Raw genomic sequence first — 26,758 nt, forward strand, 5'->3', positions numbered from 1 at the left:
TCAAGATTGTTGGAAGACTATTTCCGGTGACTACCTCCTGAAGCTCATCAAGAGAATGCCAAGAGTGTGCAAAGCAGTCATCAAAGCAAAAGGTGGCTACTTTGAAGAACCTAGAATATGAGACATAATTTCAGTTGTTTCACACTTTTTTGTTAAGTGTATAATTCCACATGTGTTAATTCATAGTTTTCAGCCTTCAGTGTGAATGTACAATTCTCATAGTCTTGAAAATACATAAAAATCTTTAAATGAGAGGGTGTGTCTAGTGTTGAGCATTCCGATACTGCAAGTATCGGGTATCGGCCGATACTTGCGGTATCAGAATTCCGATACCGAGTTCCGATACTTTTGTGGTATCGGGAATCGGTATTGGAACCATATTCAATATTCATGTGTAAAATAAAGAATTAAAATAAAAAATATGGATATACTCACCTCTCCGGCGGCCCCTGGATCTTACCGATGTAACCGGGAGCCTCCGTTCCTAAGAATGAGCTCGTGAAGGGCCTTCGATGACGTCGCGGCTTCTGATTGGTCGCGTGACCGCTCATGTGACCGCTCACGCGACCAATCAGAAGCCGCGACATCAGATGCGACGTCATCAAAGGTCCTTCACGGGCTCATTCTTAGGAACGGAGGCTCCCGGTTACAGCGGTAAGATCCAGGGGCCACTGGAGAGGTGAGTATATCCATATTTTTTATTTTAATTCTTTATTTTACACATGAATATGGATCCCAGGGCCTGAAGGAGAGTTTCCTCTCCTTCAGACCTTGGGAACCATTCCGCTACTTTGCGTCCCATTGAAATGCATTGGTATCGGGTATCGGTATCGGCGATATCCGATATTTTTCGGGTATCGGCCGATACTATCCGATACCGATACTTTCAAGTATCGGACGGTATCGCTCAACACTAGGTGTGTCCAAACTTTTGGTCTGTACTATATACAGTATATATAAACACACATATATTATGTATATATTGTGCTCAGTATAATACATATATTAATCATTATTTTACTTGTATATACAGTATATACGCGTTCGTTTATATAATACATGATTAAATCCTTGTCTTTATGCATTTGGATTGATCATTATTTGGATATGAGATGGGAATACTAAGGAGAGAACACAGAATGATTCAATGCAGACGGAATAAGCCACAGTGTGCTGTGACTGAAGATAAGACAGTGCAGGTGACATCCAGGTGCATGGACAAGTGATGTAACTGCTCTTCATGTCTCTCCTATTATTGAACTATCTTGTCATTAGCGGAGTTAATCTATTATTAACTATTACTTACCAGTAATTCTGTCCTGAGATCTAAACAAGCAGCCTGGAAGCTGTGACAAGTGTGAGCTGTCACGTCCTCTCCTCCCAGGATGCTGAAGCTCTCAGCATCCCACTAATAGAAAAGGGAGGTGCAGGGATAATCACTCCCACCATCTATGCAGTTCTTTCACAAATCTATGACGTGAGTGTTTCATCATCACAAGCTCCACTACCAGCAACAAAAAGAAGGGAGGTGAAAACGTGGTGATGTGCAGCCTGGGCACTGCTGCTTATAGCTGGAGCTGCTGGAGTGGCTCCTGCACTGGACATTACAGCTGCTCCCTCTGCAGCCTGGAGCTGAGGAGAAGAAGAAGCAGCTCACAGAGGTTTCTTCCCAAGAGACCTATTACTTATAGTGGAGGAGACATACACCTGCTGCTGGAGAAGAACATCTACAGATCCCTAATTACAGGTAAGGGCAGGCACCTATCCTGCATTCACTACTGGGAAGCTACTTAGAAAGTCCAGCTCCAGACACATACTCTGGGCTGAGAAAAGTACTTGCAGCAATTAAACATTTCTACTTACTGTCAGCCTGTAATGACCATCAGTTTCCTGCTTCCAATGAATAGAGAAGAGGATTTTCATCTTAGTTCTTCCATGGCTCGGTTTCCTGCGGTAACTTGCTTGTGTTGTCCTTGAGATTCACTCCATGCTTTGAGGTGGAGATGTGGGATGGGAGAAGAGGTCATCTGAAAATTAATATGCACTTTGTAGTGATGCAGATGTGCTTCTCAAAACTCCAGTATTCCAATAATATGAATGCATCCAATGTCATGGCTGGAATATTGTGTGTTCTGTGTTACTATAAAGAATTCCCATAGGAAACAACTGGAGGCACTTATGGCAAATTGCTCTGCTACAATGTGTGGGGATCATTTGTGGGATCACTTGCTATTAAAATGAGCAGACATGGTTTTCACAAACAGTCACATTGCCCCAGCCTGGCACAGTCCAGAGTACCCTCTAGGTATTGGAGGGAGCAATGTTACAGTATGACAGTGGAGGGCAGGCATTGGAGGTGGCAGCTGCACATGTCAGTGTGTGGTGCAGTGCTGAGAGATTGAATTGGTGGTAAATGTCTGAGAAGTTTCTTTGCAAATGACTCAAAGCCTTAGTTACTGAGATCTAACAAGCTGAACATATGTATACAGTATATAATGTTTGCCCCACACAACAAGTGTTACTAGATGACCCCTAAACAATTCTAATTCTAATATGGTGGCATCGCTCAGATAGGGCAATAAATATCAAATCATCATAACTATCCGACTTTTGGAAACTAAATAGAGTCAAATCATATAGTAATTTTCATTGACTCAACCTTCCATCTACTCTATCCCAAATCTATCTATCTATCTATCTATCTATCTATCTATCTATCTATCTATCTATCTATCTATCTTTCTATCCCATATCTATCTATTATCTATCTATCTGTCTATCTATCTATCTTATATATATATATATATATATATATATATATATATATATATATATATATATATATATATATATACATCCCATATCAATCTATCTATCTATCTATCTCATATCTATCAATCTATCTATATACCTATCTGGCTTGACAAAGGATTGTATATTCGAAACGTTGCCACACCATACAGGCATTAAAAGCCCACTTTTTTTACTTTTTTGTGTGCTGTTTTCCTTTTTTTCTCTTATCTATCTATCTATCTATCTATCTCATAGATATCTATCCCATATCAATCTACCTAATCTATCTCATATCTATCTCCCTCTCTCTCTCTCTCTCTCTCTCTCTCTCTATCTATCCCATAACTATTAGTGATGAGCGAATATACTCGTTACTCGAGATTTCTCGAGCATGCTCGGGTGTCCTCCAAGTATTTTTTAGTGCTCGGAGATTTAGTTTTTCTGGCCGCAGCTGAATGATTTACATTTGATAGCCAGTATAAGTACATGTGGGGGTTCCCTAGCAACCAGGCATCCCCCACATGTACTTATGCTGGCTAACAGATGTAAATCATTCAGCTGCGGCAAAACTAAAAACTAAAACTCCGAGCACTAAAAAATACTTGGAGGACCCCCGAGCGTGCTCAGGAAATCTCTAGTAACGAGTATATTCGCTCATCACTAATAAGTATCTATCTATCTATCTATCTATCTATCTATCAAGTACACAGGATACAGACATCACAACCAATATAGTAAACTGTATTTAAACCTTTATCCTCTATTAAGGTGGGTTCAGATAAATAGGATAGAGCTTCTTGTCCCTCCTGGTTCATTTTAAGGCTGAAGTTGCACCCCTAGTAATGTAAAAGTCAATATAATTAAATGATTGGTTCAATCTTGCAGATATTTTTTTTCTCATGGTATTTCCAATTCTGTCACTTATTCCACAATTGTTCCTTGGCAACAGAATAGAAACTGTCACTCTGTCAGTAAACACTGTTATTGAGAAAAATAATTCAGTTTGTAGCATGTCGCTAAGGAGCAACTAACAGAATGTGGTATATGGAGAAAATGAGTAAGATTACATTTATATTTGGAGCCATGTTCACATTTGGCTTTTTTGCATCTCTTTGTTTCCATAGTAATGTTACACACATGCGCGACAGCTTTTACGATATGGCACGACACTGATCACTGGGTGACACTAGGAACATTGGCAGGAGAAGGACTGAGCATTGTATGCATTATTGTCTTTTTATTAACTTTTGTTCTAAGGTTTACATTTGTAAAGCATTTATATCTTGGACATTCCTATGTGGCACCTGACTTCACAATATCAATAGCAATCTTATTGAGCAGAAGGCTAATGTCACCATTTTAAGGATGTTAATGAGAGTTAGTGCAAATCAATTAGCAGAATCCCCATCCATCGGTCACGTCAGTTGTCAGTGTCCCTGAAGAGGAGATCTGAGAATTGTCTCTTACATGACGACATCTCCAGCTCCTCTGTTGATTAGCTGGTCTGGTGTGACCATCGTTGAGATGTGAAGCCAATGTCACATTGTTAGGCTGACTAATCAAAGGAAGAGCTGTGGATACTGCCACGTTAGAGGCAATTCTTAGAGCTCCTGTCCAGCAGAAACAGATTAACGATTTGGCCCACGGACCGGATCCTGCATTTCAAATTTTATCAACTTTATTTAACTTTAAAAAAAAGTGTTTTGATGCCTTTAGTAAATTAAAAATTCCAGAACAAATGTTCATGGTCTCCAGTGCATATCACATAGGCAGCTGGTTTCTAATGGCAGCTTTATTTTTCACATGGCTCTAAATCATTTTAAGCCTCACACAGGACTTGCTGAAAAAAATCTATATGATTTACCAACTGAACACAGAAAACAGCGACAGAGAAATAAATTGTTCTTAACTAAGGTTTATGCTTGGTTTAATGTGCAGAAGAAACCCACAACACATGAGAAAACCAGGCGGTAGCACAATGCCTGACCCAGTAATCTCTGCTTAGACAATAGTAAGCTTTGAGTGCCTTTTATATCAGCAATTATTCCACTGTTTACTAAAAATTGCTGTATAATAAATGATCGACTTATGTAGGAGTTTGCGAAATGAAAAATTCTAGGCTATTTTCCGGTCGATGTACAGGAATGTCAATATTGCAGTATATGCCATTGGATGGGATTCATCAGTACCGGTGGTTATTTCTATATTGCCTTTAGGTAATATTCAGGCTCTGGCTGCATGGCAATATTGGCAGTGGATACAGAACCATAGTAAGAAAATTGCAAAAATTCTGAACCAGTTGGATTTTTTTCAATTGCTGTCAAGGTCGCAGTACCTTAAGGGTTACAATGTAATTAAATTTATGTACATTTAGCTGAAATGTTGAGAAATATACATCGATTTTTAGCTGCCTTCCATGTACATAGTTACATAGTTATTAAGGTTGAAGGAAGACTGTAAGTCCATCTAGTTCAACCCATAGCCTAACCTAACATGCCCTAATATGTTGATCCAGAGGAAGGCAAAAAAAACCCATGTGGCAAAGAGTAACTCCACCATGGGGAAAAAAATTCCTTCCCGACTCCACATACGGCAATCAGACTAGTTCCCTGGATCAACGCCTTATCAAGGAATCTAGTGTATATACCCTGTAACATTGTACTTTTCCAGAAAGGTATCCAGTCCCCTCTTAAATTTAATTAATGAATCACTCATTACAACATCATACGGCAGAGAGTTCCATAGTCTCACTGCTCTTACAGTAAAGAATCCGCGTCTGTTATTATGCTTAAACCTTCTTTCCTCCAGACGTAGAGGATGCCCCCTTGTCCCTGTCTCAGGTCTATGATTAAAAAGATCATCAGAAAGGTCTTTGTACTGTCCCCTCATATATTTATACGTTAAAATAAGATCACCCCTTAGTCTTCGTTTTTCCAAACTAAATAGCCCCAAGTGTAATAACCTATCTTGGTATTGCAGACCCCCCAGTCCTCTAATAACCTTGGTCGCTCTTCTCTGCACCCGCTCCAGTTCAGCTATGTCTTTCTTATACACCGGAGACCAGAACTGTGCACAGTATTCTAAGTGTGGTCGAACTAGTGACTTGTATAGAGGTAGAATTATGTTCTCCTCATGAGCATCTATGCCTCTTTTAATACATCCCATTATTTTATTTGCCTTTGTAGCAGCTGCCTGACACTGGCCACTGAATATGAGTTTGTCATCCACCCATATACCCAGGTCTTTTTCATTGACGGTTTTGCCCAGAGTTTTAGAATTAAGCACATAGTTATACATCTTATTACTTCTACCCAAGTGCATGACCTTACATTTATCCCCATTAAAGCTCATTTGCCATTTATCAGCCCAAGCTTCTAGTTTACATAAATCATCCTGTAATATAAAATTGTCCTCCCCTGTATTGATTACCCTGCAGAGTTTAGTGTCATCTGCAAATATTGAAATTCTACTCTGAATGCCCCCTACAAGGTCATTAATAAATATGTTAAAAAGAAGAGGGCCCAATACTGACCCCTGTGGTACCCCACTGCTAACCGCAACCCAGTCCGAGTGTGCTCCATTAATAACCACCCTTTGCTTCCTATCCCTGAGCCAGCTCTCAACCCACTTACACATATTTTCCCCTATCCCCATTACTCTCATTTTATGTAACAACCTTTTGTGTGGCACCATATCAAAAGCTTTGGAAAAGTCCATATACACTACGTCCACTGGGTTCCCTTGGTCCAGTCCGGAACTTACCTCTTCATAGAAGCTGATCAAATTAGTCTGACATGAACGGTCCCTAGTAAACCCGTGCTGATACTGGGTCATAAGGTTATTCCTCTTCAGATACTCCAGTATAGTATCCCTTAGAATGCCCTCCAGGATTTTACCCACAGTAGAGGTTAAGCTTACTGGCCTATAATTACCGAGTTCAGTTTTTGCCCCTTTTTTGAATATTGGCACCACATTTGCTATACGCCAGTCCTGTGGTACAGACCCTGTTATTATGGAGTCTTTAAAGATTAAAAATAATGGTCTTTCAATGACTGTACTTAGTTCCTGCAGTACTCGGGGGTGTATCCCATCCGGGCCCGGAGATTTGTCAATTTTAGTTATTTTTAGACGCCGCTGTACTTCCTGCTGGGTTAAGCAGGTGACATTTAATGGGGAATTTTTATCACTAGTCATTTTGTCTGCCATGGGATTTTCTTTTGTAAATACTGATGAAAAAAAGTCATTTAGCATGTTGGCTTTTTCCTCATCCTCATCCACCATTTCCCCTAGATTATTTTTAAGGGGGCCAACACTGTCATTTTTTAGTTTCTTACTATTTATATAGTTAAAGAATATTTTGGGATTATTTTTACTCTCTCTGGCAATGAGTCTCTCTGTCTCAATCTTTGCTGCCTTGATTTGCTTTTTACAGAATTTATTTAATTTTCTGTATTTATTTAATGCCTCCTCACTACCTACTTCCTTTAATTCTCTAAATGCTTTCTTTTTGTCCCTTATTGCGCCCCTTACAGCTCTATTTAGCCATATTGGTTTCCTCCTATTTCTAGTATGTTTATTCCCATACGGTATATACTGTGCACAGGTCCTATCCAGGATGCTAATAAACGTCTCCCATTTTCTTTGTGTATTTTTGTGTCTCAGGATATCGTCCCAGTTAATTGCACCAAGATCCTCTCTCATCCATTGGAAATTTGCCCTCCTGAAGTTTAGTGTCCTTGTCACCCCCCTACTACCCATCTTATTAAAGGTTACATGAAAACTTATTATTTTGTGATCACTATTCCCCAAGTGACCCCCAACCCTTATATTTGATATCCGGACTGGCCTGTTGGTTAATATTAGGTCTAGCAGTGCCCCCCTCCTTGTTGGGTCCTGAACCAGTTGTGAAAGGTAATTGTCTCTCATAGTTGTCAAAAACCGATTACCTTTGCTGGAACTGCAGGTTTCGGTTCCCCAATCTATTTCAGGGTAGTTGAAGTCCCCCATAATAATGACTTCTCCTTGAGTCGCAGCTCCATCTATTTGCTTTACGAGGATATTCTCCATTGCTTCCATTATTTTTGGAGATTTATAACAAATCCCTATCAGTAATTTATTATTTTTTCCCCCTCCCCTTATCTCTACCCACAGGGACTCTACATTTTCATTAAATTCACCTATATTATCACGCAGGATGGGTTTTAAGGAAGATTTTACATATAGACACACCCCTCCCCCTCGCTTATCTGTACGGTCATTTCTGAACAGGCTATAGCCCTGCAAGTTAACAGCCCAGTCATGGCTCTCATCCAGCCACGTCTCAGATATCCCCACCATGTCATAATTATGCTCCAACAACATTAGTTCTAATTCATCCATTTTGTTGGCGAGGCTTCTGGCATTAGTATACATGCACTTGATGTTACTCTCTGTACCTCTATTCTTTCTTAAATTACTAACTGTTCTAACCCCACCCCCCATGCCACCGCCACCCCCAACTCCTTATTTGTGCCCAGGTCTCTATCTGCACTATCTTCCCCTCCTATAAAATGAATACCCTCCCCCCCAATCCCTAGTTTAAATACTCCTCCAACCTTCTAACCATTTTGTCCCCCAGCACAGCTGCCCCTTCCCCATTGAGGTGCAGCCCGTCCCTAGCGTAGAGCCTGTAGCCAACTGAGAAGTCGGCCCAGTTCTGCAGGAACCCAAACCCCTCCTTCCTACACCAATTCTTGAGCCACTTATTAACCTCCCTAATCTCCCGTTGCCTCTCTGGCGTGGCACGTGGTACAGGCAGTATTTCGGAAAATACCACGTTGGAGGTCCTTGCTTTCAGCTTGCAGCCTAATTCCCTGAAATCATCTTTAAGGACCTACCACCTACCTCTAACTTTGTCATTTGTGCCAATGTGCACCATGACCGCTGGGTCCTCACCAGCCCCTCCCAGTAATCTGTCCACCCGATCAGCGATGTGTCGGACTCCAGCGCCAGGTAGGCAGCACACCGTCCGACGATCCCTGTCTTTGTGACAGATTGCCCTATCTGTTCCCCTAATAATTGAGTCCCCCACTACCAGCACCTGTCTGGCCTGCCCTGCTCTCCTATTTCCCTCCTTACTGGAGCAGTCACTCCTCCGGCTTTCAGAGGACATGCCTGGCTGCAGCAGTGCTACCCCTGTACTGGCACCCTCCTCATCTGCCAACTTAGCAAACTTATTGGGGTGTGCCAGATCAGGACTAGCCTCCCTGGCACTCTTCCCTCTACCCCGCCTTCTATCTGTCACCCAGCTAACTGCCACACTGTCCTGCAGCTCCATCCTACCATCCCCCTCCTCATCTATCCCATTGAGCGTCTGCTCTGTGAGCAGAAGACTCCTCTCCATATTGTCTATGGATCTCAGTGTTGCCAGCTGCACATTTAGATCCAGAATCTGGGCTTCCAAATGCACAATGTGCTCACATCTCGCACAGCAGTATGCACCCTCGACCAGCTGGTCAAGGAAATGCTATGATGCTAGATGCTATGGATATCAGTGTTAAATTCTAAAATTAAAGTAATCATGTTTAATACAATTACAGCCTCTATGCAGCCCATAAAGATCATAATATGAGTGCTTAGAACAAAGCTTGTGCTACTTTGGCCAGTCGTAGTGGGTAGAACATGACCTCTGAATGGCATAGTATAGTCCTGGCTATGACTTAACTACTTCTTTGCAGTCATATTGCTTTCTTCTAAACTCAAATGTTTGTTACTTTAAGGTTCAGTTTAGTGGATGTATTAGAACTTACTAGTTAACCTAATTTGGGGTATAATAAATTCTGCTTATATGTTATGGTACTGTATGCAGAGGATACTTTATATAGCATTATTGTTCATTAATTAATATAGATATCCTATGTAATAGTTTAACTCCATGTTGAAATAATTTCCTGCCATTCCAACATGTATTATATTTATGCTAATTATGTTACTATTTGCATGGCATAGCACTCAACAGTTCAGCCCATCCCCCAGAAAGAAGATCATCTAGATCTCTCCCTAGATGGAGTCATAAAGATGCAATTCCTCCTCCCATTACTCTTATTTCTTGTATTACGTGTCTACTGGAAGTAGGAAAACTGGATAAATTTTAATTAAGATTTACCAAAGATTTTGCATTTTTAATTAGTCCACTAAGTATTCAGTTGTAATGATATTGCCCAAGTTATCGCTCTGTAGAACTAAAGGGATCTGCTGAATAGTCCTCAAACTAATGACCCACGGTAGCCATTCTTACAAGCTTAGAAGGAGCTGGTATTCCTTGTAAAGATGCAGCCGGTAATGGCAATTCTCAATGGCATAAAAAAAGTATGCAAAATAGCTTTACTTTATAATCCTGAAAGCTTACAGGTTGCTGCTAAAGACAAGACAAGGAAGACAGACAAAGACAATAAAGACAATGAATCCTAAATGAATTTCCATCCTTAATTATGCAATATATCCGCTGGGTCAATATAGGTCAATTTTTCTCTCCTTGACTTTGCAGTCACTATTTGTAGGCAAAAAAAACCAACTCATCTCTGAAAACGAGTTGGAGATCTCTGCATACTGAACTGTGATTAGAGTGACTTGTTGGAGACGGAAAAAAAGGTTAATTACCTTAAAAGTGTACATTATTGTACATTATTATTCGGTTCTGCTTTGAAAGAAGACTAATATGTCTAGCGCTTTCCTAGCAAGGCTGATGTGACTAGATGGTCACACATTGAGATTTCCACAGGATATTTACTTTTTTTTTCAGCATATTGGAAATGGGGATCAAATAGAGGGGTAAATTGTTTCCTGCTGAGGTTCTCCTTTAACTTTAAGAGTATTTATAATGGGTGTCACTGCCAAACCAATTATTCCATCTGGTGTTAGAGTAAATGAGGTTTTTTTTAGTAAAATTCACAAAAATTCTACAGGTTTGCATGAACGTGCTACTGAAAGCTTTTCAGGGTTTGATACTCAGTCATTAATGAGGCATTCTTTATTCTTACGTCATACTATTAACTTGGCTGTGTAGACCAAAATATTCATTATTCTGTACTTATAGTAAAAACATTTGTTACTACTTTGAAGGAAAAAGGTAATGTACGGTAATCATTTTTCATGACCTAGCCGTGTTGCAATATTTTATGATATAGACTTTTGGTATCGTAAGTACAGTTAAGATTGGTGCCAACAACCATTTCTACATTGAAATTGTTTAGAAATGGCTTAAAGGGAATGTGTCACCATGAAAATACAGTCCAATCTGCAGGGACCATGTTATAGAGCAGGTGGAGCTGAGCAGATTGATATATAGTTCTGTGAGAGAAGATTCCATATAACTTGTATATTAATCATTTTATCCTCTGCTCTTTCTGGGATTTTCAGTCCAGTAGGCCGTCCTATTAATGACTGACAGTCACCCCTTAATGCACACTGATAGGACCGCCCACTGGACTTAAAATCCAGAAAGAACAGAGATGTAAGTGACTAATACACAGGTTATACTGAATCTTTTCTCACTATACTATATGAGTCTAATCAGCTGATCCTGTCATGCATTTCATGGTGACAAAGATTACTGATTGGAAAACTTCACATACTTGTGAAAATTGTTAGTCTTGTAATGATCAGCAGTTGAGAAAAGCAGAAACTGATTTTTTTTTCTTTCATTTAGCAAAACTTTTACTGTTTAATGTAATCAGATTTGTGGCTCACTTGCAATCCAGGTAAAGAGTGTGACTGCAGAACTAAAACACGGCAATAACATTAAGAAAGAAATAATTTATGAGTATATTTAGAGATGTTCAAAAAAAGCTGTGTCTGTAATATGCCTTTTGCTGGTGATTAATATGCATATGTATGTAAGTTCAGAACTCATGAGATGCAGTATTCTTATATCTTGATGCAGACAAATACATTGATGCTGAAAGCACCTCATAAACCATTCATTGTGGCAATCTGTGTCGAACTAGGTCTCTGTATCAATTTTTTAGTTTTTGCTGCATTGTGACATGGGTGCAATGTTAAAAAATGCTACATCTGTGTGTTTTGGTATGTTATGTCTGCTGTGTACTGTCACCTGTGTACTGAAACTCAGTAGTATTATGCTAAAAGCCTTGTTTTCTTTGGAAAATGATCACACCAAAGCTTTTTGTGGCAAGGGGAATTACCGTACATCTTAATATCTAGAAAAATATTCTGGCATGTATACACATCTATTTACTCAAATAATGCAAACAATGAAATTATTAATTGTTTAACCACATTTCAATTTGTGCCTTTTTTTGTGGAAAAAAGTAGCGTGGTAAGCGATCAAGAAAAATTCAGAGTTCTGTCAATTAGAGTAAATGGATACATCAAGGGCCATGTTTGAGTACCATTTTTGGAATAAAGATGTGAACCCTCACAGATGTAATGCTTTTTTTATGTGAACCCAGCATTATAGTAAATGTATGTTAATTTCATTTTATGTGAGATGTGTGACTGATGTGCAGCAAATATATGTCAAATGATAGGCATGATGACGCAAGAACTAGATACAGTGGTGGCCAAAAGTATTGACACCGCTGCAATTCTGTCAGATAATACTCAGCTTCTTCCTGAAAATGATTGCAAACACAAATTCTTTGGTATTATTATCTTCATTTAATTTGTCTTAATTGAAAAAAACAAAAATAATTGTCCTAAAGCCAAATTGGATATAATTCAACACCAAACATAAAAAAGGGGGTGGACAAAAGTATTGGCACTGTTCGAAAAATCATGTGATGATTCTCTAATTTGTGTAATTAACAGCACCTGTAACTTACCTGTGACACTTAACAGGCATTGGCAATAACTAAACCACACTTGCAGCCAGTTTACATGGATTAAAGTTGACTCAACCCCTGTCCTGTGTCCTTGTGTGTACCACATTGAGCAAGGAGAAAAGAAAGAAGACCAAAGAACTGTCTGAGGACTTGACAAACCAAATCGTGAGGAAGCATGAGCAATCTCAAGGCTACAAGTCCATCTCCAAAGACCTGAATGTTCCTGTGTCTACCGTGCGCAGTGTCATCAAGAAGTTTAAAGCCCATGGCACTGTGGCTAACCTCCCTAGATGTGGACGGAAAAGAAAAATTGACAAGAGATTTCAACACAAGATTGTGCGGATGTTGGATAAAGAACCTCGACTAACATCCAAACAAGTTCAAGCTGCCCTGCAGTCCGAGGGTACAACAGTGTCAACCCGTACTATCCGTCGGCGTCTGAATGAAAAGGAACTGTGTGGTCGGAGACCCAGGAAGACCCCACTTCTTACCCCGAGACATGAAAAAGCCAGGCTGGAGTTTGCCAAAACTTACCTGAAAAAGACTAAAACGTTTTGGAAGAATGTTCTCTGGTCAGATGAGACAAAAGTAGAGCTTTTTGGGCAAAGGCATCAACATAGAGTTTACAGAAGAAAAAAAGAGGCATTCAAAGAAAAGAACACGGTCCCTACAGTCAAACATGGCAGAGGTTCCCTGATGTTTTGGCGTTGCTTTGCTGCCTCTGGCACTGGACTGCTTGACCGTGTGCATGGCATTATGAAGTCTGAAGACTACCAACAAATTTTGCAGCATAATGTAGGGCCCAGCGTGAGAAAGCTGGGTCTCCCTCAGAGGTCATGGGTCTTCCAGCAGGACAATGACCCAAAACACACTTCAAAAAGCACTAGAAAATGGTTTGAGAGAAAGCACTGGAAACTTCTAAGGTGGCCAGAAATGAGTCCAGACCTGAATCCCATAGAACACCTGGAGCAGTTTGCCAAAGAAGAATGGTCTAAAATTCCAATAGAGCATTGTAAGAAACTCATTGATGGTTACCGGAAGCTGTTGGTTGCAGTTATTTTGGCTAAAGGTTGTGCAACCAAGTATTAGGCTGAGGGTGCCAATACATTTGTCCTGCCCATTTTTGGAGTTTTGTGTGAAATGATCAATGTTTTGCTTTTTGCTTCATTCTCTTTTGTGTTTTTTCATTTAAGGCAAATTAAATGAAGATAATAATACCAAAGAATTTGTGATTACAATCATTTTCAGGAAGAAACAATATTATCTGACAAAATTGCAGGGGTGGCAATACTTTTGGCCACAACTGTATATGGAAGATACAGGATTTCATTGGCTAGCATTTGCGATGGCTGATGTTACTGGTGGCTATCATAGGTCAGTATGTTTTACCATATGTGTATTTCCACATAATGTTGGAATTAATGACAGCATGAAAGGGAGTTTTTTCCCACTATTATAAATTAGATGCAATCAGATGGCTCAGACAGGGGAGAATAAAAAACTGTGAAACTCAGAGAGTTGCCTGTTCCATAGATTGCTACTGGGGGTGAGTATCACTCATGGAGAAGCATAAAAACCTAATTCAGAGCTGTAATCAGTGTAACTTTTCCCAAGTGGAAAAGATTATTCCACCCACAGGGCCATTATAAGAAAGTGAGTATTCCACAACAAAGGGAAGCATAGGCGCTAATTCCTGACTACATCTGCATCTGCCAGACAAGCGAAAGATTAGTCACCTATCAGGATTAGACATAGAGTTGCCTTTATGCTGATTACTGTGTATGAAAAAGAGCAGTGTGAAAGACTGCTAGGAAAATGGGTCCTAGATTGGTAGGCCACAAATGTGTGCAATGTTCTAGACAAGTAACAGCAGGAGATTGCTGCCAAGGGAGTGACCTTTAAAAGGGATGTAAAAAGCACAGCAATAGTGTACTGATTAGAGATGAACAAATCTTTCAAGGTTCAGTTCAGATCGGTGAACGTTCTGATGTTCACCGAAAGGTACATTGTGAGGCAAAACCAAAAGCATGAAAAACACCTTCAGTGGAGTAAAAAGCTGCCAAAACAGCTAAAATTAAGGGCAGACAAATGTGCCATCTATTTACCCATCAGTTGCACAATAAATAATACAAAAATGCTTAACATGAGTTCCCCTGTATTTTTGATAGCCAGCCAGGCAAAACTGACAGCTGCAGATGGCAACTCTCAGCTGTCAGAGTTAGAATGGCTGGTCATCAAGAATAGAGGGGTACCCATTCATTTTTGATAACCAGACAAGCTAAAGCTGACAGCTTTGTGGCTGGTATTCCCAGGCTGGTAAGGGGTCATTGATATTGGCCCCCACTACAGAAAAGGTGCATCTATTAGATGCACCCATTCTGGTGCTTTGCCTGGCTCATCCCACTTGGCACTTAGCCTTGCTCTTCTCACTTTCACTGTTGCGGTGGCAAGTTTGGTGATAGTTAGAGGGGTTGATGTCAACTTTGTATTGTCAAGAGATATCAAGCTCATGGGTTAGTAATGGAGAGGCGTCTATAAGATGTCCCCATTACTAACACCATAGTCATATTGTATTAAAAGCACATACACCCAGGATGAAGTTCTTAAATTGATAGAATGACACAGTCTCTTTTGATGAATGTAAATTAAACCATAATTACATCATCACCCAGTCCATAGAAACCAATGTCTCCAGTAACAGAATTAAATTAATAAGCAACAATATTCCTCACCTGTCCATAGAGAAGATAATAATAAATAATAATTATCCTTATTTTTATATAGCGCTAACATATTCCGCAGCGCTTTACACACATTATCTTCACTGTCCCCGATGGGGCTCACAATCTAAATTCCCTATCAGTATGTTTTTGGAATGTGGGAGGAAAGCGGAGAACCCGGAGGAAACCCATGCAAACATTGGGAGAACATATAAACACCTTGCAGATGTTGTCCTTGGTGGGATTTGAACCCATGACCCCAGCGCTGCAAGGCTGCAGTGCTAGCCACTGAGCCACCGTGCCATATAATTCATTTGTCCCTCAATGGGCTTAGCTCTGCTACATCTAGATGGCAGACTGCATTGTTGCATGATGCGACTTTACAGCCTGCCATCCAGCAGAGATACTGAGCAGCATGTGTCTCGCAGTGTGCTCCTATAACCTGACTGATGTCACCACGAGCGTGATAAGGTTCTCATGCTCATGGTGCCATCAGAAAGCTCCTAGGAGTTTACAGCCAATTAACTCAGTTTAACTCAATAACATCAGTGAGAGCTCTGTTACAATTTTTTCCCACAGCGCTCGCACTGATGTCAGTGAGTTGAACTGAGTTCATTGGCTGTGAACTCCCAGGACCTTTCTCATGCTCGCGGTGACTTCAGTTAGGTCATAGGAGTTCACCGCAAGATACTGAGCAGTGGTAGCACATGCTGCTCTGTGTCTCTGCTGGATGGCAGGCTATGTGAATATATAGATCTCACTGCATACATCAAAAGGCTCCATTACTGTCTGCTGCGTATTTTATATATACATAGCTGCAGGTATCCATCGCTAGGATTTTTTTTTTGCACCTTATACCTGCTAATTTTACTACAAAGCAATCCAAAGGCCACTTTTTTCTACATTTATTTGCTTGGTCACACTGCAGACTACAGCCAGGTCATTTCAATACAAGAGCGTGAAAATCTAACAATTTAAAATGTTTTTTTTTGTCCTAGGCGCAGAAAATTCTGGCCTTTTTTTTGGTACTATAGTATTTTTTGGAGTGTCTCACAACATTTTTGGACACCATTTTGCTGACCAAAAATCTTTAGCGGGCCCAAAAATATTTAGCTACATTTTTTATATTTATCACTGTGATTTGTACGTCACACGCATGGCATATAATTGCGCTAAATATTTTACAATTTTAGTACTCCAATATTTTATTTTTAGTGTCATAGCCTACTTATTGACATAATTTTGGTGGGCCCAAAAAAATCAAGGCCACATTTTGATCAGTCTGTTACCTCCGTTAGACGCCCGGTTTATCTGTGGTCTCCAAATTGTTGTGAATTTGGTTTCTGGGCTCCCCCGGTGGTCACTGGTGGTACTGAATGTGGGTTTGTCATCTCCTCTGTTCACCTGTTTCCATCAGGATGTGGGAGTTTCTATTTAGCCTTGCTCCTCAGTCATTTCTATGCCGGCCAACAATGTTACCAGAAGCATTTCTGTTGCATGTTCCTGCTCCTAGACTACTTTCAGCTAAGTTGGATTTTTGTCCTAAGTTTGTTTGCATTTTTGTTCCAGTTCTCTGTGTTTGAATATTTCTGAGACTGGAAGCTCTTGTGAACTGAAATTGCCACTCTGGTGTCATGAGTTGATATTAGAGTTCTAAAGTAATTTCAGGATGGAATTTTGAATAGGGTTTTCAGCTGGCCGTGAAGTTCCCTTTTCTGTCTTCCTTCTATCTAGTAAGTGGACCTCAATTTTGCTAAACCTATTTTCATACTTCGTATGTCAATTTCCTCTAATATCACCGACAATATTTGTGGGGGCTACTGTCCGCCTTTTGGGGAAAATTTCTCTAGAGGTGAGCCAGGTCTGTATTTTCCTCTGCTAGGGTCAGTCAGTTCTCCGGCTGGCGCTGGGCATCTAGGGATAAAACGTAGGCACGCTACCCGGCCACTTTCAGTTGTTGTGATAGGTTTAGCTCACGGTCAGCTCGAGTTCCCATCTTCCAAGAGCTAGTCCTTTTTGTATGCTCAACTATGTTCTCTGTGTGTTGAGAACCATGACAGTTTGGCCGGCCAAGGGTTAAAATAATTGGCTGAAGAAAGGAGAGAATTAGAAGTCTGCAGAGAATTTTTTTTTTTTTTTTTTTTTCCCTGAGTTTGCTTCTCTGCTTATACTGCAGCCTTCGTCTCTCTCTCCTTCTAATCCTTGAATGGCTCTGATCTCACCTGATTAAAATGGATCCTCAGAGTTTAGCTACTGGTTTGAGTAATCTTGCTAATAACGTTCAAAGTTTACAGGATTTTGTTATTCATGCTCCAATATCTGAACCTAGAATCCCTTTACCTGAATTTTTCTCCGGGGATAGATCTCGCTTTCAGAATTTCAAACATAATTGTAAATTGTTTTTGTCTCTGAGATCTCGCTCCGCTGGAGATCCTGCACAGCAGGTCAGGATTGTAATTTCCTTACTCCGGGGCGACCCTCAGGATTGGGCATTTGCTTTGGCACCAGGGGATCCTGCGTTGCTCAATGTGGATGCGTTTTTTCTAGCTTTGGGGTTGCTTTATGAGGAACCCCATTTAGAGATTCAGGCTGAAAAAGCCTTGATGGCCCTGTCCCAGGGTACAGATGAGGCGGAAATATACTGCCAAAAATTTCGTAAGTGGTCTGTGCTTACTCAGTGGAATGAGTGCGCCCTGGCGGCGATTTTCAGAGAGGGTCTCTCTGATGCCATTAAGGATGTTATGGTGGGGTTCCCTGTGCCTGCAGGTCTGAATGAGTCCATGACAATGGCTATTCAGATTGATCGGCATTTGCGGGAGCGCAAACCTGTGCACCAGTTGGCGGTGTCTACTGAGAAGGCACCAGAGAATATGCAATGTGATAGAATTCTGTCTAGAAGCGAACGGCAGAACTTTAGGCGAAAAAATGGGTTATGCTTCTATTGTGGTGATGCAACTCATGTTATATCAGCATGCTCTAAACGTACAAAGAAGGTTGATAAGTCTGTTTCAATCAGCACTCTACAGTCTAAGTTTATTCTATCTGTGACCCTGATTTGCTCTTTATCGTCAATTACCGCGGACGCTTATGTCGACTCTGGCGCCGCTTTGAGTCTTATGGATTGGTCCTTTGCCAAATGCTGTGGTTATGATTTAGAGCCTTTGGAAGTTCCTATACCTCTGAAGGGTATTGACTCCACGCCATTGGCTAGTAATAAACCACAATACTGGACACAAGTGACTATGCGTATTAATCCGGATCACCAGGAGATTATTCGCTTTCTTGTACTGTATAATCTACATGATGTTTTGGTGCTTGGATTGCCATGGCTGCAATCTCATAACTAGTGTTGAGCATTCCGATGCTGCAAGTATCGGGTATCGGCCGATACTTGCTGTATCGGAATTCCGATACCGGGATTCCGATACTCTTGTGGTATCGGGTATCGGGTATCGGAACAACATTAATGTTAAAATGTGTAAAATAGAGAATTAAAATAAAAAATATCGCTATACTCACCTGTCCGACGCAGCCGGGACCTCAGCGCAGGAACCGGCAGCGTTGTTTGTTTAAAATTCCCGCTTTTACATGGTTACGCGAAGTCCCGGCTTGTGATTGGTCAGGGCGGCCATGTTGCCGGGCCGCGGACCAATCACAGCAAGCCGTGACGAAAATACGTCACGGCTTGCTGTGATTGGTCCGCGTCCCGGCAACATGGCCGCCATTAACCAATCACAAGCCGTGACGTCACGGGAGGCTGGAAACGCGCTCATTTTAAAAAGGGCGCGTGTCCAGCCTCCCGTGACGTCACGGCTTGTGATTGGTTGCGTCGCGGTCAACCAATCACAAGCCGGGAGGCTGGACACGCGCCCATTTCAAAATGAGCGCGTCCAGCCTCCCGGCTTGTGATTGGTTGATCGCGGCGCAACCAATCACAAGCCGTGACGTCACGGGAGGCTGGACACGCGCCCATTTCAAAATGAGCGCGTCCAGCCTCCCGGCTTGTGATTGGTTGATCGCGGCGCAACCAATCACAAGCCGTGACGTCACGGGAGGCTGGACACGCGACCATTTTAAAATGAGCGCGTGTCCAGCCTCCCGTGACGTCCCGGCTTGTGATTGGTCAGGGCGGCCATATTGCCGGGACGCGGACCAATCACAGCAAGCCGTGACGTAATTTCGTCACGGCTTGCTGTGATTGGTCCGCGTCCCGGCAACATGGCCGACCTGACCAATCACAAGCCGGGAATTCACGTAACCAAGTAATAGCGCGATTTTTAAACAAACAACGCTGCCGGTTCCCTCGCTGAAGTCCCGGCTGCGTCGGACAGGTGAGTATAGCGATATTTTTTATTTTAATTCTTTCTTTTACACATTTATATGGTTCCCAGGGCCTGAAGGAGAGTTTCCTCTCCTTCAGACCCTGGGAACCATCAGGGATACCGTCCGATACTTGAGTCCCATTGACTTGTATTGGTATCGGGTATCGGTATCGGATTGGATTCCGATACTGTGACGGTATCGGCCGATACTTTCCGATACCGATACTTTCAAGTATCGGACGGTATCGCTCAACACTACTCATAACCCAGTCCTCGACTGGAAAGCAATGTCTGTGTTAAGCTGGGGATGTCAGGGGACTCATGGGGACGTACCTTTGGTTGCCATTTCGTCATCTGTTCCCTCTGAGATTCCGGAATTCTTATCTGATTATCGTGACGTTTTTGAGGAACCTAAACTTGGTTCACTGCCTCCGCACAGAGATTGCGATTGTTCAATAGATCTGATTCCGGGCAGTAAGTTTCCAAAAGGTCGTTTATTTAATCTGTCTGTGCCTGAACATGCTGCTATGCGTGAATATATTAAGGAGTCCTTGGAAAAGGGACATATTCGTCCTTCATCATCTCCTTTAGGAGCCGGCTTTTTCTTTGTATCTAAAAAGGATGGCTCTTTGAGGCCGTGTATTGATTATCGGCTTTTGAATAAAATCACGATTAAATATCAGTACCCTTTGCCATTGCTTACTGATTTGTTTGCTCGCATAAAGGGGGCCAAGTGGTTCTCTAAGATTGATCTTCATGGGGCGTATAATTTAGTGCGAATTAAGCAGGGGGACGAGTGGAAAACCGCATTTAATACGCCTGAGGGTCATTTTGAGTATTTAGTAATGCCTTTTGGTCTTTCAAATGCCCCTTCAGTCTTTCAGTCCTTTATGCATGACATTTTCCGTGAATATTTGGATAAATTTATGATTGTGTATTTGGATGATATTTTGATTTTTTCGGATGACTGGGACTCTCATGTCCAGCAGGTCAGGAAGGTTTTTCAGGTTTTGCGCTCTAATTCCTTGTGTGTAAAGGGTTCTAAGTGCATTTTTGGGGTTCAAAAGATTTCTTTTTTGGGGTATATTTTTTCCCCCTCTTCCATTGAGATGGATCCTGTCAAGGTTCAGGCTATTTGCGATTGGACGCAACCCTCTTCTCTTAAGAGCCTTCAGAAATTCTTGGGCTTTGCTAATTTCTACCGTCGATTTATAACTGGGTTTTCTGATGTTGCTAAACCACTGACTGATTTGACTAAGAAGGGTGCTGATGTTGCTGATTGGTCCCCTGCTGCTGTGGAGGCCTTTCGGGAGCTTAAGCGCCGCTTTTCTTCCACCCCTGTATTGCGTCAGCCTGATGTTACTCTTCCTTTTCAGGTTGGGGTCGACGCTTCAGAAATTGGAGCTGGGGCGGTTTTGTCGCAGAAAAGTTCCGACTGCTCCGTGATGAGACCTTGCGCGTTCTTTTCTCGTAAATTTCACGGAGCGAAATTATGATATTGGTAATCGGGAGCTCTTGGCTATGAAGTGGGCTTTTGAGGAATGGCGTTATTGGCTTGAGGGGGCTAGACATCAGGTGGTGGTATTGACCGACCACAAGAATTTGATTTATCTTGAGTCTGCCAGGCGCCTGAATCCTAGACAGGCGCGCTGGTCGTTATTTTTCTCTCGGTTTAATTTTGTGGTTTCATACCTACCAGGTTCTAAAAATGTGAAGGCGGATGCCCTTTCTAGGAGTTTTGAGCCTGATTCTCCTGGTAATTCTGAACCTACGGGTATCCTTAAGGAGGGAGTGATTTTATCTGCTGTTTCCCCAGACCTGCGACGGGCTTTGCAGGAGTTTCAGGCGGATAGATCTGATCGTTGCCCGCCTGGTAGAATGTTTGTTCCTGATGATTGGACCAGTAGAGTCATCTCGGAGGTCCATTCTTCTGCATTGGCAGGGCATCCTGGAATCTTTGGTACCAGGGAGTTGGTGGCTAGGTCCTTCTGGTGGCCTTCCCTGTCACGAGATGTGCGAGGTTTTGTGCAGTCTTGTGATGTTTGTGCTCGGGCCAAGCCTTGTTGTTCTCGGGCTAGTGGATTGTTGTTGCCCTTGCCTATTCCGAAGAGGCCTTGGACTCACATCTCGATGGATTTTATTTCTGATCTCCCTGTTTCTCAGAAGATGTCTGTCATCTGGGTGGTGTGTGACCGTTTCTCTAAGATGGTCCATTTGGTCCCCTTGCCTAAATTGCCTTCCTCATCCGAGCTGGTTCCTCTGTTTTTTCAAAATGTGGTTCGCTTGCATGGTATTCCGGAGAATATCGTGTCTGACAGGGGAACCCAATTCGTGTCTAGATTTTGGCGAGCGTTCTGTGCTAGGATGGGCATTGATTTGTCTTTTTCGTCTGCTTTCCATCCTCAGACTAATGGCCAGACCGAGCGAACTAATCAGACCTTGGAGACTTATTTGAGGTGTTTTGTCTCTGCGGATCAGGATGATTGGGTTGCCTTCTTGCCCTTGGCGGAGTTTGCCCTCAATAATCGGGCTAGTTCTGCCACTTTGGTTTCTCCTTTCTTCTGTAATTCGGGGTTTCATCCTCGTTTCTCTTCCGGTCAGGTGGAGCCTTCGGATTGTCCTGGAGTGGATGCTGTGGTGGAGAGGTTGCATCAGATTTGGGGGCAGGTGGTGGACAATTTGAAGTTGTCCCAGGAGAAGACTCAGCATTTTGCCAACCGCCGTCGTCGTGTTGGTCCTCGTCTTTGTGTTGGGGATTTGGTGTGGTTATCTTCTCGGTTTGTCCCTATGAAGGTTTCTTCTCCTAAGTTTAAGCCTCGGTTCATCGGCCCGTACAAGATATTGGAGATTCTTAACCCTGTGTCCTTTCGTTTGGACCTCCCTGCATCTTTTTCTATTCATAATGTCTTCCATCGGTCATTGTTGCGCAGGTATGAGGTACCTGTTGTGCCTTCCGTTGAGCCTCCTGCTCCGGTGTTGGTTGAGGGTGAGTTGGAGTACGTTGTGGAGAAGATCTTGGACTCCCGTGTTTCCAGACGGAGACTTCAGTATTTGGTCAAGTGGAAGGGCTACGGTCAGGAGGATAATTCTTGGGTGACAGCCTCTGATGTTCATGCCTCCGATTTGGTCCGTGCCTTTCATAGGGCTCATCCTGATCGCCCTGGTGGTTCTGGTGAGGGTTCGGTGCCCCCTCCTTGAGGGGGGGGTACTGTTGTGAATTTGGTTTCTGGGCTCCCCCGGTGGTCACTGGTGGTACTGAATGTGGGTTTGTCATCTCCTCTGTTCACCTGTTTCCATCAGGATGTGGGAGTTTCTATTTAGCCTTGCTCCTCAGTCATTTCTATGCCGGCCAACAATGTTACCAGAAGCATTTCTGTTGCATGTTCCTGCTCCTAGACTACTTTCAGCTAAGTTGGATTTTTGTCCTAAGTTTGTTTGCATTTTTGTTCCAGTTCTCTGTGTTTGAATATTTCTGAGACTGGAAGCTCTTGTGAACTGAAATTGCCACTCTGGTGTCATGAGTTGATATTAGAGTTCTAAAGTAATTTCAGGATGGAATTTTGAATAGGGTTTTCAGCTGGCCGTGAAGTTCCCTTTTCTGTCTTCCTTCTATCTAGTAAGTGGACCTCAATTTTGCTAAACCTATTTTCATACTTCGTATGTCAATTTCCTCTAATATCACCGACAATATTTGTGGGGGCTACTGTCCGCCTTTTGGGGAAAATTTCTCTAGAGGTGAGCCAGGTCTGTATTTTCCTCTGCTAGGGTCAGTCAGTTCTCCGGCTGGCGCTGGGCGTCTAGGGATAAAACGTAGGCACGCTACCCGGCCACTTTCAGTTGTTGTGATAGGTTTAGCTCACGGTCAGCTCGAGTTCCCATCTTCCAAGAGCTAGTCCTTTTTGTATGCTCAACTATGTTCTCTGTGTGTTGAGAACCATGACACCAAATACTTGCTTTTCAGTCATACATTCCAGTTTTTTGAAAATGAGAAAAGAGTGCTCCAGCTCCATAAAATAAAAAATCTTTATTGATCCATTTAATACTTCCTAGTCGGCATAAGATCCTTGCGAATGATGGATGCAAACATGTTAAAAAAGAAAGATTAAAGCAACGCATTTCGATCTAGATAGATCTTTGTCATAGCTTGACTCTGTATGTGATTCAGAGATCTTTTCTAATGTTTACTAGCCTATCACATAAGCTGTGGTCTCCAAATACTTGCTTTGCAGGCATACAGTCCAGTTTTTTGTGTCTCTGCTACCCTTGTTCCATACAGTACTTTGTGGTTAAAAAAAATTAAAAATGACTCCAGGCCACATATTGAAGCAGTCTGTTATCTCAGACGCCAGGTCTATCTGTGGGCTATAAAAACTTGCTTTTCAGGCATGCATTACAATTTTTTGGCGTTGTGTTAGCCTACTTCGTGACAGTAATTTTCTTTTCAAAAAAATAAAAAAGGGTCACATATTGAACATTGTGGTTTCTCTGTCGGATGCTTCCTGTGGTTTACAAATTGTTGCATTTAAGTGCTCCCTTGAACTGGTTTTGGTGTGTCTTACCCTAGTTTTTAATAAAATTTGTTAAAAACAAAATAAAAAAATTACCAACATTCATTTGAATTAAAAGTGTGTTTTTTCGGCACACTGATGACATATAAGTTTTCTCAAAATTAATCCATTTGTATTGAACTTTTAAAATATTTCAGTAGTTTATTTAAAATGGTCAAGGCAAGCGACAAGGGATGAGGAAGTGGACATCGTGATGCTGATGGTGCATGCAGAGGATGAGGCAGTGGCCAAGCTGAAAGTGGGCCATAACAAAGACCCACATCATGTTGCTCGACCTTCCTATCCCAGTTTCTTGGGCACAACAGCACACCACTATTGAAGCCAGAGCAGTGTGAAATGGTTGTTGGTTGAATAGCGGATAATGATTCCAGTCAATTAGCCACCACCACCACCACGTCTTCCACATGGTCAAGTCTGAGTAGCCGTGAGTCTGGACTGCATATTACTCACCCTGATCCTCCTTCCTCCCACCATGCCGAGTGCCCTGAAACAACTGATCCCACACTTGGACACTCCGAAGAGCTGTTCACTTTTCCCTTTAAAGATTCCAGAGTCTCGGCTGGTCAACTTGAAGTGGGGCAAGATGAGATCGCATGCAGCGATGCCCAAATATTTGAGCAGCCACGGTCACATGAAGGTGATGGTGGGAAAGTGTCGCAAGAGGTGGATAATGATGAGACACAATTGCCAGAAAGTTAGGAGGAGGAGCAGGTGCAGATGTGTTAGACAAGGTGGTGGAAGACATAGTTACTGACCCAACCTGGCAGGAGGACATGAAGAGTGAGGACAGCAGCCCACATGGGGAAGGAAGCATAGCACCCCAACAGGCAGGAAGAAGCAGTGTGGTGGCCGCAGACAGAAGGCGTGCATTCGCTCCCCGTAACACCAACATGGCGGAAGTTGCCATTCCAACTGTTAGATCTTCCTGAGTCTGGTTATTTTTTAACTCCTTCACGACATGCGCCGTACTAGTGCAGCGCATGTCGTGTTTTCCCCTTTGATGTGGGCTCCGGCGGTGAGCCCACATCAAAGTCGCGACATGTCAGCTGTTTTGTACAGCTTACATGTGCGCGCAATAGCGGTGGATGAAATCGTGATTCACCCGCCACTATTAACCTGTTAAATGCCGCTGTCAAAGGCTGACAGTGGCATTTAACTATCCCTTTCGGCTGCGCGGTCGGAAATGAGCGCATCCCCGACCCCCGTCACATGATCGGGGGTCGGCGATGTGTCAGGACAGTAACCATAGAGGTCCTTGAGACCTCTATGGTTACTGATGCCAGCCTGCTGTGAGCGCCACCCTGTGGTCGGCGCTCATAGCAAGTCTGCATTTCAGCTACATAGCAGCGATCTGATGATCGCTGCTATGTAGCAGAGCCAATCCAGTGGTGCCAGCTTCTAGCCTCCCATGGAGGCTTTTGAAGCATGGCACAAGTTTAAAAAATATGCTTTTAAAAATATGAAAAAAATAAAAAAAATGAAAGTTTAAATCACCCCCCTTTCGCCCGATCCTAAATAAAACAATAAAAAAATCAAACCTACACATATTTGGTATCACCGCATTCAGAATTGCCTGATCTATCAATAAAAAAAGCATTAACCTGATCGCTAAATAGCGTAGCGAGAAAAAAATTCTAAACACCAAAATTACGTTTTTTGGCCGCCGCGACATTGAATTAAAATGCAATAACGGGCGATCCAAAGAATATATCTGCACAAAAGTGGTATCATTAAAAATGTCAGCTGAGCTCGCAAAAAATAAGCCCTCACCCGACCCCAAATCACGAAAAACGGAGATGCTACGGTTATTGGAAAATGGCGTATTTTTTTTTTAGCAAAGTTTTGAATTTTGTTTCACCACTTAGATAAAAATAACCTAGACATGTTTGGTGTCTATGAACTCGTAATGACATGGAGAATCATAATATCAGGTCAGTTTTAGCATTTAGTGAAGCTAGAAAAAAGCCAAGCAAAAAACAAGTGTGGGATTGCACTTTTTTTGCAATTTCACCACACTTGGAATTTTTTCCCATTTTCTAGTACAAGACATAGTAAAACCAATGATGTTGTCCAAAAGTACAACTCATCTCACAAAAAAATAAGCCCTCACATGACCATATTGATGGAAAAATGAAAAAGGTATGGCTCTGGGAAGGAGGGGAGCGAAAAAAGAAAATGCAAAAACGAAAAAGGGCTGTGGCAGGAGGGGGTTAAAGACTCTGATGATAACCCCAAACAGGCCATTTGCAGCACCTGTCATGCCCACATCAGTAGGGGTATCAAAACTACTATCCTGACCACCACCAGCATGATCAGGAACATGGCAGCAAAGCACCTGACTTTGTGGGCCGAATCCCAGGCTCCAGGAATACTGCAGGTGACACTACTGCTTCTTCCACTGTTTTGTGTACAAGCCAATCCCCAGTATATTGTGCATGTGAAGATGCCCCATGCCCTGCACCTGTTGTTGCCCAAAGTCAACTAGCACCATCATCAAGCCCGTCCACGTCCTTGTCCGAGCGCAGTCTTCAGTT

At 42.2% G+C, this 26,758-nt stretch overlaps 1 protein-coding gene across 1 annotated transcript in view; it reads left to right on the forward strand.

Moving 5' to 3' along the window:
* Positions 1 to 1,541: 1,541 nt before the first annotated feature.
* Positions 1,542 to 26,758, forward strand: part of NPFFR2 (neuropeptide FF receptor 2) — a 336,556-nt gene continuing 311,339 nt past the window's right edge. The window contains exon 1 of the mRNA XM_077262329.1: positions 1,542 to 1,747. The gene's annotated coding sequence lies outside the window, so the exon portion shown is untranslated. The remainder of the gene's footprint in view (positions 1,748 to 26,758) is intronic.

The sequence above is a fragment of the Ranitomeya variabilis genome, chromosome 1 (assembly GCF_051348905.1).
Source record: "Ranitomeya variabilis isolate aRanVar5 chromosome 1, aRanVar5.hap1, whole genome shotgun sequence".
In the NCBI taxonomy this organism is placed as follows: domain Eukaryota; kingdom Metazoa; phylum Chordata; class Amphibia; order Anura; family Dendrobatidae; genus Ranitomeya; species Ranitomeya variabilis.